The following is an 11,567-nucleotide window of genomic DNA, read 5'->3' on the forward strand; positions in this document are numbered from 1 at the left end:
TCGAAGGACGCATTTTAAGGCCGGTGACGTCACAACGATGCGCGGAGGCTGTCCCATTTGGCAAAAATTCTGAGGATGCTTAAAATGCAGCCTTCAAATGCGTCCTCCTTTTCCCCGAATTCTGAGGATGCACCGCTACCATCCTTACTGGCCTTGCCTGCCATAAGATTTCCCAAGGTGCTTTGCTCGCTTTTTTTTTTAGTAGTTTAAGAAGAAGAAAGAAGGCGGATTTTCATCAAGACTAAAGGAAAGCAGCAGCAGCGCTGGCAGTAGTGCTGAGTACAGCTATGTAAGTAGTTTGTTTTTATTTTTTTAACTGAACATTATTAAAATACATGACGGTAACGGAGCCACCGGAATTTGTAGGACCAGCTATAGCTAAAGCTTAGAGCTAATCTGTTGATACGAGACTTTTAGCAACATTAAAAGACTGAATAAAAATGTCACAATTTTTAATTTTAACCTACATCTTATTGTAACTGTGCTGATAGCCATGTCCCTCACAAATCCGATCAATTTATTCTCATACAGTTTATTACAAGTGATTAGAACTGTCAAAGCTTAATGCAACTGAAGAAATAACATCAGTCCAGCTGTGCTGGGCTGTCAATACTGCAAACGTTTTGTTTGAATACTCAATAACGTATAGTTAATTTACAGTACAGTATAATAAGGTTTAAAGTATAATTCACTTGAAGAACAACACCGGCGTAATTATACAGAACAGTCATTTTTCCTGTTGACATAACAGAAATATGCTTTACATGTCGTTTTGTTCTAGGGAGCAGGGAGCATACAGAGGAGTTGATAAAACTCCGTGGGCAAAATGACCACCTCTTTACTGGGGCCAAGAACACTGCCGCAGTCGGATGAAGGTAAGAGTTGAGGCATAAATCCATATACATGTTGCATTTATATGTAAAAGTCACACAAGTTCAAAGAAGTCCTGTTCAAACACCAACGTACAAATATAATCTTTTGATCACATCAAATGATGCCCAGATGTTACTTTTTTTTAATCTTATAGTTGTGATAGTAGGGATCCTTGTGTGTTTATCTCTTCTCGTTTCTCTTGTTTAGAACAATCCTGCAAAAAACGGGTCTGGAGGGTGAAGTTGAGTCACAACAGGCCAAAAAAAAGTGGGACAACTTGGGAAAAAAATACAAAGTATGTTCAGGTTTGGCTAATGTAATGAAATACACACACACACACATATATATATATATATATATATATATATATATATATATATATATATATATATATATATATATATATATATATATATATAAACACTCCTTTTTTCTAGCTTCAAAGAAACACCACAGAAAATTGCATCTGTTGACACAAATTGTTTTCCTCTACTTTAGGAATGTAAAGATCCAGGGACAGGGCAGGGGGTCAGTGGGAAGCTTACTGCTGCCAACTGGCCATGGTTTATCCTCAGGTTCTGTGTTGCTGTTATTGTTAAATTAAATTATTAAATTGTTTATAAAAGTTATTGTTGTCTGTGTGTTCTTAAAGTCTTTTAACCTTTTACATCATCTGTTTCATCACTTCTTTACAATTTAAGTAAACTTAGAACAACTTCTCAGTGATAACATCAATTTATTTTTAGAGAAACAAGTATTTACAATAAACTATCAAAAACATTTTAACTATTTACAGAAGATATAAAATAAATATTACTAAAGAACACACACACACACACACATATATATATATATATATATATATATATATATATGGGGCTAAAATAGTAGCTTTAACATTTGCAAATGTGTGTGGAGAGTTGTGTGTCTGTATCTCGATTTGTGCGTGTGCAGTGGGATTTGTAAATGTGTGAGAAGATTTGAGTGTCTGTACAACAATCTGCAAATGTGTAAAACTACTTGTGTGTAATCCATTTTGCAAATGTGTAAAAAATCCACAAATCTGTATTCAGATCTGCAAATGTGTACAGAGATTTGCAAATGTGTAAAAAATCCACAAATCTGTATTCAGATCTGCAAATGTGTACAGAGATTTGCAAATGTGTAAAAAATCCACAAATCTGTATTCAGATCTGCAAATGTGTACAGAGATTTGCAAATGTGTAAAAAATCCACAAATCTGTATTCAGATCTGCAAATGTGTACTGAGATTCGCAAATGTGTAGATCAATCTGTAAGCACACACAGAGACACTTGTGTCTGAAGTGTTTTTGCTTCAAGACCCAGAAATACAGACAAATCATTGGTTACAAGTCAAGCGGTTTTTCGGTTGGCTCTCTTTACACACGTGATTTTTGCTACTGTTCTGCCGCGTGAGATGCACAAATGCGTGGAAGGATTTGTATGCGTATCTTTTCGATTTGTGTCCCCTTGCGCAGACTCACAGGCTCAAAGGCTCACATACTGCCCTGAGCGCAGGCTCACAGGCACACAGGCTGCCTCTTCCGGCTGTGGGAGGTCACGTGACTTTCAAGGATTTTACCAAAGCGTTTTGCTTCCAGACGGCTGATAAGGCAACTTGTTATAACTATATAACTTTCTCCCTTTAACGGCAAAGGTTTCTTGTTTTAATGAGAGACTTATCTTGCTAAAACCAGATAATTGTCTCATCATAACAACGCAACATACCCCGGCATCAGCTCGCGGGATATTTGAGTGTCATGGAGAAGAGGAGAGACGGAGGGGCGCCTTTTATTTCTTTTTAAAAAGTCGTCATTTGTCGGAGGAATGTATTTCTGCACTGAGGAGTGACAAGGTAAGTCGTGCATATACAGCAAGTCCTCTACTTGAAATTTTACCAATTCGGCACTTATTTATATTTAACAACTATGCTATGGAAACACAAGTTGCAGCCCTGTAGTACAGTCTCTGGCTCTGTTTACACGGTGAAAACAGGTTTGCGTTGCCTTTGTACTCTCCATTTACACACTACAAGGTTTAACTGTTGCTTAGGGGGGCTTTCAGCTATAGCTGTGGGTTTATTTACAACAGTTTGCAGCCGAAACAGTCCTCCGCGGTGCCAGCCGCTGTTTTCTTCTTCTGGGCAATTTGATCCGGAGCTTCAAAAATCACAGCGCTACTAGTGGTGCGTCATGGGAATTACACCGTTTAAGTACTCTGTAAACAGGGCCTGTGACTGCAAAAGTTCTTCATGGATGTTAATGAGATAGGCTGACATACATACGGATAAGCAGCTTAATTTTTTTTTAAAACATGTCATGCATATAATCATAAATTCTGCTGTAAAGATTAATAATCATGTGCTTAAAAGAGTCTTTTTAGTTTATTTCTTTTTTATATTAACCATAATTTCATTGTGCTTGTAGACGTATCAGCTATAGCAAGCATGGATGATGAGAGCTTGGCCATCTATATTCCCACCTATGCTGACAGCCAGAGATTTTGCTCCGAGTACCAAGGAAAAGGTGAAAGAGGTGTCCTTCGACAGACATTGCTTGAAAAACTCTTTTCATGGAAATCTTCATGGAAAAAGTCCAATTTGATCTAAAATGTTTTTGGTTTCAGGTAATACCACTATGTAATATATTTCAAAAGAAAGTTTACCATTTGACTCAAAATGGTCATGTTTTCAGGAACATATGGAAGTGAGCCACAATAGAGTCAGTTAGCTTTTCTTTTTGCTGACAAAGATATAGAGCAAAAATACTGATTAAAATGATTACTCCAACATTGTGAAATACAAGTTTTGAAGTCAAATTATTGCTGTTGCTATGAAGCTTCTTTAAGGTAAAAATTCTGAAGCATGTGTTTAAACTGTACTTATTTTCCTTTTCTTTCCATAGGGCATTATGTTTTTTATATTCTGCAAAGTTGATTGTAAAATTGATAAATGCTTTGAGCTCAATAGTGCCCAGAATTCTAACAAAGACTTTTGTCTGTTGTATGTAAAAGGATTTTCTCATGTTCAATTTTGAGATCCATGTATTCATCTTTTTAATACTCATAGATTATGTTCTAGTTTGGTCATCTTCTGGAGGTAGAGAACTTCCTTTCAAAAGGATCTTTCAGAGCACTTGTTAAAGGTACTTTTAATGTATGTTCTTCTGTGAGTTGATGTAACATTGCAGTATAATGTTATGTTTCTAAGGAAAGAATGAGTTGGTTTGATCACAAACCATAACACTTCATTTTGTAATGGGTTTTTACCAAAGATTCATTAAAGGTTTTCATATATCATTCGACCATATCGTCATTGTCAAACAGTACATAACTTGGGTCTCAGTGTTCAGTAACAGAGAACTATAAGTCTTGCTGTTATAAATATAAAAAGTATGTCTTGAATATGAGGAGCAGTGGAGGGGTTTACAGAACATGTCATTTAAACATTTTGTGTCCTGCATGATAGATCACAAGGCAAATGTGAAGTTAGATTTCTTGTTATTGTCCTAATATATGTAGCAGCATATATTTACTGTCAAACACAACAAGAATCACAGAAAATATAAAACCTAGCAGCAAAATTCAAAAAGTTATGTACGTCATGATGAAACCTTTAAGTACATGGGAATCGAAGAAAACAGAGGTCTGTTTTTTTTCCCCTCCATCTGTAATTCTTTGACTGCCTGTCCTTTATGGGTTGTGGGGTCTGCAGCTGCCTATTTCTGACTGTGTGGGAAAGTGACAGGTTCATTCTGAACAGGCTCACAAGGTCATTTGCTCCACAAACTCTTTTTTTTTTTACAAGAAAATATCACACGTGTCACAGGTTTGTGTGTATATAAGCTCTTAAAAATAAGCATAACTCAATTGTTTCATCATGTGTGGACGGTGCATGAAGAAAGTTCTCTGTCATCAGAAGGTATGATCCTTCGAACTGTCTCATTACGTGTGAACGGTCCTCTGAAGACGTTGGACTGTGCAAGTTTCCGCCGCTTGCTCAGAAACCTGTTTGAGATTGTCTTGTTCACCAAAAAGCCGTGGAAGGGTATACATCATGTAGGACCGGCAACTTGGAGCAATAGTATCTCTAATCTTACGAATTATGTTCCATAAGTGAACCACTTTAAGAGTTCTTCCTGAAAGACAAGAAAATAAACAAGTTCTTAAAGTACATACTCCATATTTAAAAGCATGTATCATATAGTATTTATCTTTTACATTCAAACACACCTCAGTGATATTTAAACAGGTGAGCAGAATTGGCTGCTTATCCAAGAAGTCACCAGTAAAGTAATCTGTATTCTTCAGTTTTTGAAAAAGGTTCATCCAGTACTGGCTGTTGATGTGCTGGCTGTGGGTGCTGGATCCCACAATGAAGTAGTTTTCAGGATAGCTGTCATCAAGACGCAAAAATCTTTGAATGTCTTTCATTGTACCATTCTCTGTCTCCATGTTGATATGAATTCTGGCTGTGGTACCCCCTCTGTTACTGCTGGAAGAAAATATCCAGCAGTAACTTTTGGACAGCACCATCCATGTATTCAGCTTTAGAGATGCCAACCTGTAAACACAGCAGAGATTTTGTTATCGTTGTTTCAAGTTTTTTATTTTAAACAAAAGGTAAAAATAACAATTAATTTACTTCTCACTAAATGTGAGAAGCTAAATATTCCAAATTCAAAGTTTTCAAGTATTTAAATTTTGTGTCAGATCAAATGCACAGGCATTCTAAGATGCAAAAGAGAACATTCATGATTTTCTGGCTGTATTTTTAATGTAGCTATCTTAATCCTGGTCCTCCTTAATGTTTTTGTTTATGGGAATTTTAAAAAGTACTTTTACAGAATTCCCATCAGAAGGAGAATAGCTACTGTTTAAAATTGTGATTAAAGGTTAGACTGGATCAATGTTTAATTGCTCAAACCTAGACTGCAATGCAACAATGTTGTTGATTAAGATTTGTTTTGTTTTCTGAGTAAGTTTAAAAAGACATCAGAAAAAACAAATGCAACAACTAATAAACTGAGAACAGTTGTGCCTTGCTGCCAGGTGCTTTTATTGATAAATTCTGATATTAACTTTTAAATTTGCAGCAATAATAATCGATTATCAGTTTTTGCTTTTCTCCTTATTAAACCATAAAGCAGTAGTTGACTGGGTTTAATAATGGATCTGATATAAATAGCTGTCCTTTACTGGCTTGTGAATAGTCACATTAGAAAGCTCTGTATTCATCACTTTGTTTTGACACAATAAAATATGGATAAATGTAGCTTTATCTAGCCTGACTTTTATTGTGTAGAATACACATACTTTTAATTAGCCTTACGAGTGTCGAATTAAAATTTATTTTAATTACATTTAATTCAAATACATAAAGGCATAGGTACTTTTGCAGTCACAGGCCCTGTTTACAGAGTACTTAAACGGTGTAATTCCCATGACGCACCACTAGTAGCGCTGTGATTTTTGAAGCTCCAGGTCAAATTGCCCAGAAGAAGAAAACAGCGGCTGGCACCGCGGAGGACTGTTTCGGCTGCAAACTGTTGTAAATAAACCCACAGCTATAGCTGAAAGCCCCCCTAAGCAACAGTTAAACCTTGTAGTGTGTAAATGGAGAGTACAAAGGCAACGCAAACCTGTTTTCACCGTGTAAACAGAGCCAGAGACTGTACTACAGGGCTGCAACTTGTGTTTCCATAGCATAGTTGTTAAATATAAATAAGTGCCGAATTGGTAAAATTTCAAGTAGAGGACTTGCTGTATATGCACGACTTACCTTGTCACTCCTCAGTGCAGAAATACATTCCTCCGACAAATGACGACTTTTTAAAAAGAAATAAAAGGCGCCCCTCCGTCTCTCCTCTTCTCCATGACACTCAAATATCCCGCGAGCTGATGCCGGGGTATGTTGCGTTGTTATGATGAGACAATTATCTGGTTTTAGCAAGATAAGTCTCTCATTAAAACAAGAAACCTTTGCCGTTAAAGGGAGAAAGTTATATAGTTATAACAAGTTGCCTTATCAGCCGTCTGGAAGCAAAACGCTTTGGTAAAATCCTTGAAAGTCACGTGACCTCCCACAGCCGGAAGAGGCAGCCTGTGTGCCTGTGAGCCTGCGCTCAGGGCAGTATGTGAGCCTTTGAGCCTGTGAGTCTGCGCAAGGGGACACAAATCGAAAAGATACGCATACAAATCCTTCCACGCATTTGTGCATCTCACGCGGCAGAAGAGTAGCAAAAATCACGTGTGTAAAGAGAGCCAACCGAAAAACCGCTTGACTTGTAACCAATGATTTGTCTGTATTTCTGGGTCTTGAAGCAAAAACACTTCAGACACAAGTGTCTCTGTGTGTGCTTACAGATTGATCTACACATTTGCGAATCTCAGTACACATTTGCAGATCTGAATACAGATTTGTGGATTTTTTACACATTTGCAAATCTCTGTACACATTTGCAGATCTGAATACAGATTTGTGGATTTTTTACACATTTGCAAATCTCTGTACACATTTGCAGATCTGAATACAGATTTGTGGATTTTTTACACATTTGCAAAACGGATTACACACAAGTAGTTTTACACATTTGCAGATTGTTGTACAGACACTCAAATCTTCTCACACATTTACAAATCCCACTGCACACGCACAAATCGAGATACAGACACACAACTCTCCACACACATTTGCAAATGTTAAAGCTACTATTTTAGCCCCATATATATATATATATATATATATATATATATATATATATATATATATATACACACAATTTTGACTGAGCAGGAGTCCCTGGTGGTGGTGCTGGATGGGATGCCACACAGATGACCTTGGAGTCTTCTGACTGCGAGTGGGACATCATCTGGGGGGTGGGGGATGCCTCTCTCCACTGTTCACCACATCGTCCATCAGGGTTTGCAGGGCTGACCCAATCGACGGCTGCCATGTTCCTAAAAATGTTTAAGACGACGCAGAAAATGACTTTACTACAACTGTTTTCATAACCCTTACATGAGAAAAGCTAAAAAGTGATTATACTTGCCATCTAAATGTAATCGTGGTCGGGTAGAACCTCCTCCAGGGCAGACACCTCGGCAGACAGCTGGTCCCGCCAGGGAGCACCACTGACTGCCTCCAACACGTTCTCCCCCTCCTCATCCTCTGGCATGTCGTCCTGCACTTCATCCTCTGGGGCCATGATGTCACCGGCTCCCAGGCAGATGTTGTGCATTTAAGTTGATGCAGCGGTACATCGGCCTTGTCTGGATAGAGACATGAAGATTAAGAACAACAGGATTAGATGATAGCAATGTCATTTTAGCTGATATAATTCTAGTGAATGTTAACCCCTTAACGCCTGGTGTTGCTAATTTGTGACCAAACAATTCTGGCCTTTACTTATTTTACTTCATCTAGATCCCCTATTTAACTTTTTTTTTTTACGTTTTTATATTTAGATTTATATTTCCTGTATTATTTTTTCGTTATATAATTACAAATAAAATCAGGCAGTAAGGGGATAACAATTTAGACAAATAATGATTTATTTCTCAATATTAGTTTGGCTTCTCAACACAACATTAGTGATAGTGAAAGTAGTGATTTAAGTCAGTTAAATCAGCTGGTGCTGTTTTCGCCGGGCTTGGGGTAGACGTGATGACGTCGTGTCGCAACCAGGAAGTGCTCCAAAGGCTAGACCGTCCCATTTACCAACGGCTGAGGATCCTCCGGAGCATCCTCCGATGGCTGGGTCCTTCGAAGGACGCAGCCGCCGAATTGAGACACAGCTAGTGAGAGCTACAACCGTTGTTTCCTCAAAACGAGTCTCCTACCGCGCTAGGAGACATTGGACTCCATAGACATCATATACGTAGACGCGTCATAGGGCGCAGGTTCGCACGTCAACGTCACCGCCATATTGTATGTGGCAGAAAAAAGTCGAGTTCTGTTATTGTGAACGTGAATCAGAAAAGATGCCTCATTCCTGTGCTGCAATAAATACACACACGCATATATATATATATATATATATATATATATATATATATATATATATATATATATATATATATATATATATATATATATATGTGTGTGTGTGTGTGTTTACGTGTTATGAATATAAGGATAAATTTGTTAAATCTAAACATTGTGGTCTTCATTATTTCATAAACCCGTGTCACATGTGAACCTTTAGGAACAGACTTTTTGGGTGAGTATTAATGAGGTAAAATTAATAATATGAGGAAAAAAAAGTCCTAAAGTAAAAATAAACTAACAAACACAAAAAAAACACGAAAATAAACTTGTAATATTACAAAAAAGAAATACTACGAATACAAAGTATATTCAGAGATTAAAGTCCCTCTGATACTGTTTAAGTGACTGAGTAACTGCAGATTTGCCACATTTAAGATGGCGGACGCTCTGACGCATCGCAGCATAGGCAGAACCCGCCCAATGACGCGTCTACTCTTATATTATGTCTATGTTGGACTCTATGCAGAGCTCGCTGGCCCGCAAATGCTTAGGGACCGTCTGCAAGTTGCAACACCAGAAAAATAATCAGAAATATTCAAAAGCATCACCAATGAGAGGTGGATTAACATCAATTAATTTCATGTGTATCTGATTTCACGTCTTTCATACTACATTTATTGGATTGGAAAATAATGCATAAACATTTTTTGAAGGAATTTCCCAAAGCCTAAATGGCAAAAAGTCCCTTTTGCTAGGATACAAAAGAAATCCATTACACAGAACTGTTTGCTCTATAAATAAAATAGCTTTAGATAGAGGGCTTTCATTTTAATCAGATTTTATCATTTAGATGAGAAATACCTACACGTTCACATTACTATTATTAGAATATGTATAAAATTATCAATAACTACACTATAGATCATTGTAGTGCCACCAAACTTGTAGAATACATAGATCACTTCACCTGGACCATACTACAACTCTTACTTTGGGAAAATGTCTTTAACTCAATTTTTTTTGTTTAGATTTTTTCATTGTTATTATAAGCATATTATAGCCAAAAATTGCACTATAGATCATTGTAGTGCCACCAAACTCACCCTACACATAGATAACCTCATTTAGTTCAAACTACAACTCTTACTTTAGAAAAATGAGCATAAGTCTATTTTTTGAGATTTTTTTAATTACAAGCATATTATAGCCAATAAGTATGCTATAGATCATTGTAGCGCCACCAAAGTCATCATACACATAGAGAACCTCATCTAGTTCATACTATACTTTGGGAAAATGGGCCACAGATATTTCTAATATTCTACATGTAACATTAAGGGCATACAGTATTATCATCATCCACAAAGCAACTTTTATAAGTTGTAGGGTGACAAAAATCACATCCACACCGTATCAGATTTATTTACACAGCAACACTTGGCTTGTGAATTTTGACTCTCAATTCTGAGGACTAATTTCACATAAAAAATAATACAAATCTTTCTCCGTCGTTTTTATTAGCAGTACTCAGTTTGAACTGCATGGATTTCTAAGCCAACACTCTTGCCCTGGAAACCATTTTCACCAACTGTTTTTTTCTTTACAGGTATAAGATTAATTAAAAGTCAACATGGAGTCTAAAAACATGATATTTTCATATGTTGTCATTGATTTTTACTTTATTTTACAGTTTAGTGTGAAAAAGAGATTATGAGGAAGTTGAAATATGAACAGAATTTCCACGGGGTGTCAAACCATTTTTGTTTTCCTTGTCATTTTGATAGTCGTAATGAATGAGCAATGTTGACATGCGAGATTAAATTTAGTTTTGATTGAGAGCTGAAGCTTGTGACCTGATTCAATGCTACATTAATTTAACCTCTCTTTAGCTACATATGTAATTGTTGGCCATATTAGAGATTTTAGATTTAGACTTTAACAAGCTCTTTTTCATTTCACTTGTATTAGGTAAAATTTTGATAATATTTTTAGTAATGTAGTTTTAAGTACTTCATAGTCCTTGAAATCGTACAACATTCTTGTAGGGCCTCAGCTTTGCATTTTCCTTTTCTCAGGTTACAAGCTTTTAAGACAATGGGGAGAGTAAAAAAAGGAAAGACTGCTGTTAGGAAGAATTTATGGGCATATTTTATTCTCTACAAATTTCTTTATGTCCAAAGTTTTACAATGACACATGTTTATCCCGATGCTGTAGATACAGTGTGAAACTTGTGGATGATGGTTCCACAATGAATGCAATGAAATTATACCAACACAGATTCCAAACAAAGACACCCCTTGGTACTGTGTGTTGTGCACCAACAAGAGAATCTCAGAGTAACTATTGCTGACTGTCACTGAGCGTGTTGTAGTGATGTGGACCTTGCAGACCTTGTAGACCTTGCAGCTCTGTTGACCTCATAGCAGGCAATCCCCACGGAAGTCTCCCTCATTATCATGCCGGAAACAAGACAAAAAGCGATATTCAGGTTAAAAGGAATTCTTGTGGAGCTGTATGGGAATCTTTAATATTGTGATTTTTATTATTCAGTGAGATTTTATTTTGTGTAAGTTTGCAGGAACAAGCTGTATGCTCATGTTACATTGTGTGATCATGACGCAAACAGTAAAGGAGAAGTTAAATAGTCTTTGGTTGTAATATAGTTGTTATCGATATAAGCCTTTC

The 11,567-nt window shown here is 36.7% G+C and overlaps 2 long non-coding RNA genes across 2 annotated transcripts; one reads left to right on the top strand and one right to left on the bottom strand.

Moving 5' to 3' along the window:
- The first annotated feature begins 147 nt into the window (after positions 1 to 147).
- On the top strand, positions 148 to 1,153 carry LOC118564360. Its single transcript, XR_004931798.1, has 3 exons — positions 148 to 289; positions 782 to 875; positions 1,081 to 1,153. It is a non-coding gene; the product is annotated as an uncharacterized LOC118564360 (long non-coding RNA).
- Positions 1,154 to 4,026: 2,873 nt separating this feature from the next.
- LOC118564364 lies at positions 4,027 to 6,715 on the bottom strand. Its single transcript, XR_004931806.1, has 3 exons — positions 6,674 to 6,715; positions 5,125 to 5,455; positions 4,027 to 5,030 (listed from the first exon to the last, which is right to left on the bottom strand). It is a non-coding gene; the product is annotated as an uncharacterized LOC118564364 (long non-coding RNA).
- Positions 6,716 to 11,567: the final 4,852 nt, after the last annotated feature.

Source organism: Fundulus heteroclitus, chromosome 1, assembly GCF_011125445.2.
Source record: "Fundulus heteroclitus isolate FHET01 chromosome 1, MU-UCD_Fhet_4.1, whole genome shotgun sequence".
Lineage (NCBI taxonomy): Eukaryota > Metazoa > Chordata > Actinopteri > Cyprinodontiformes > Fundulidae > Fundulus > Fundulus heteroclitus.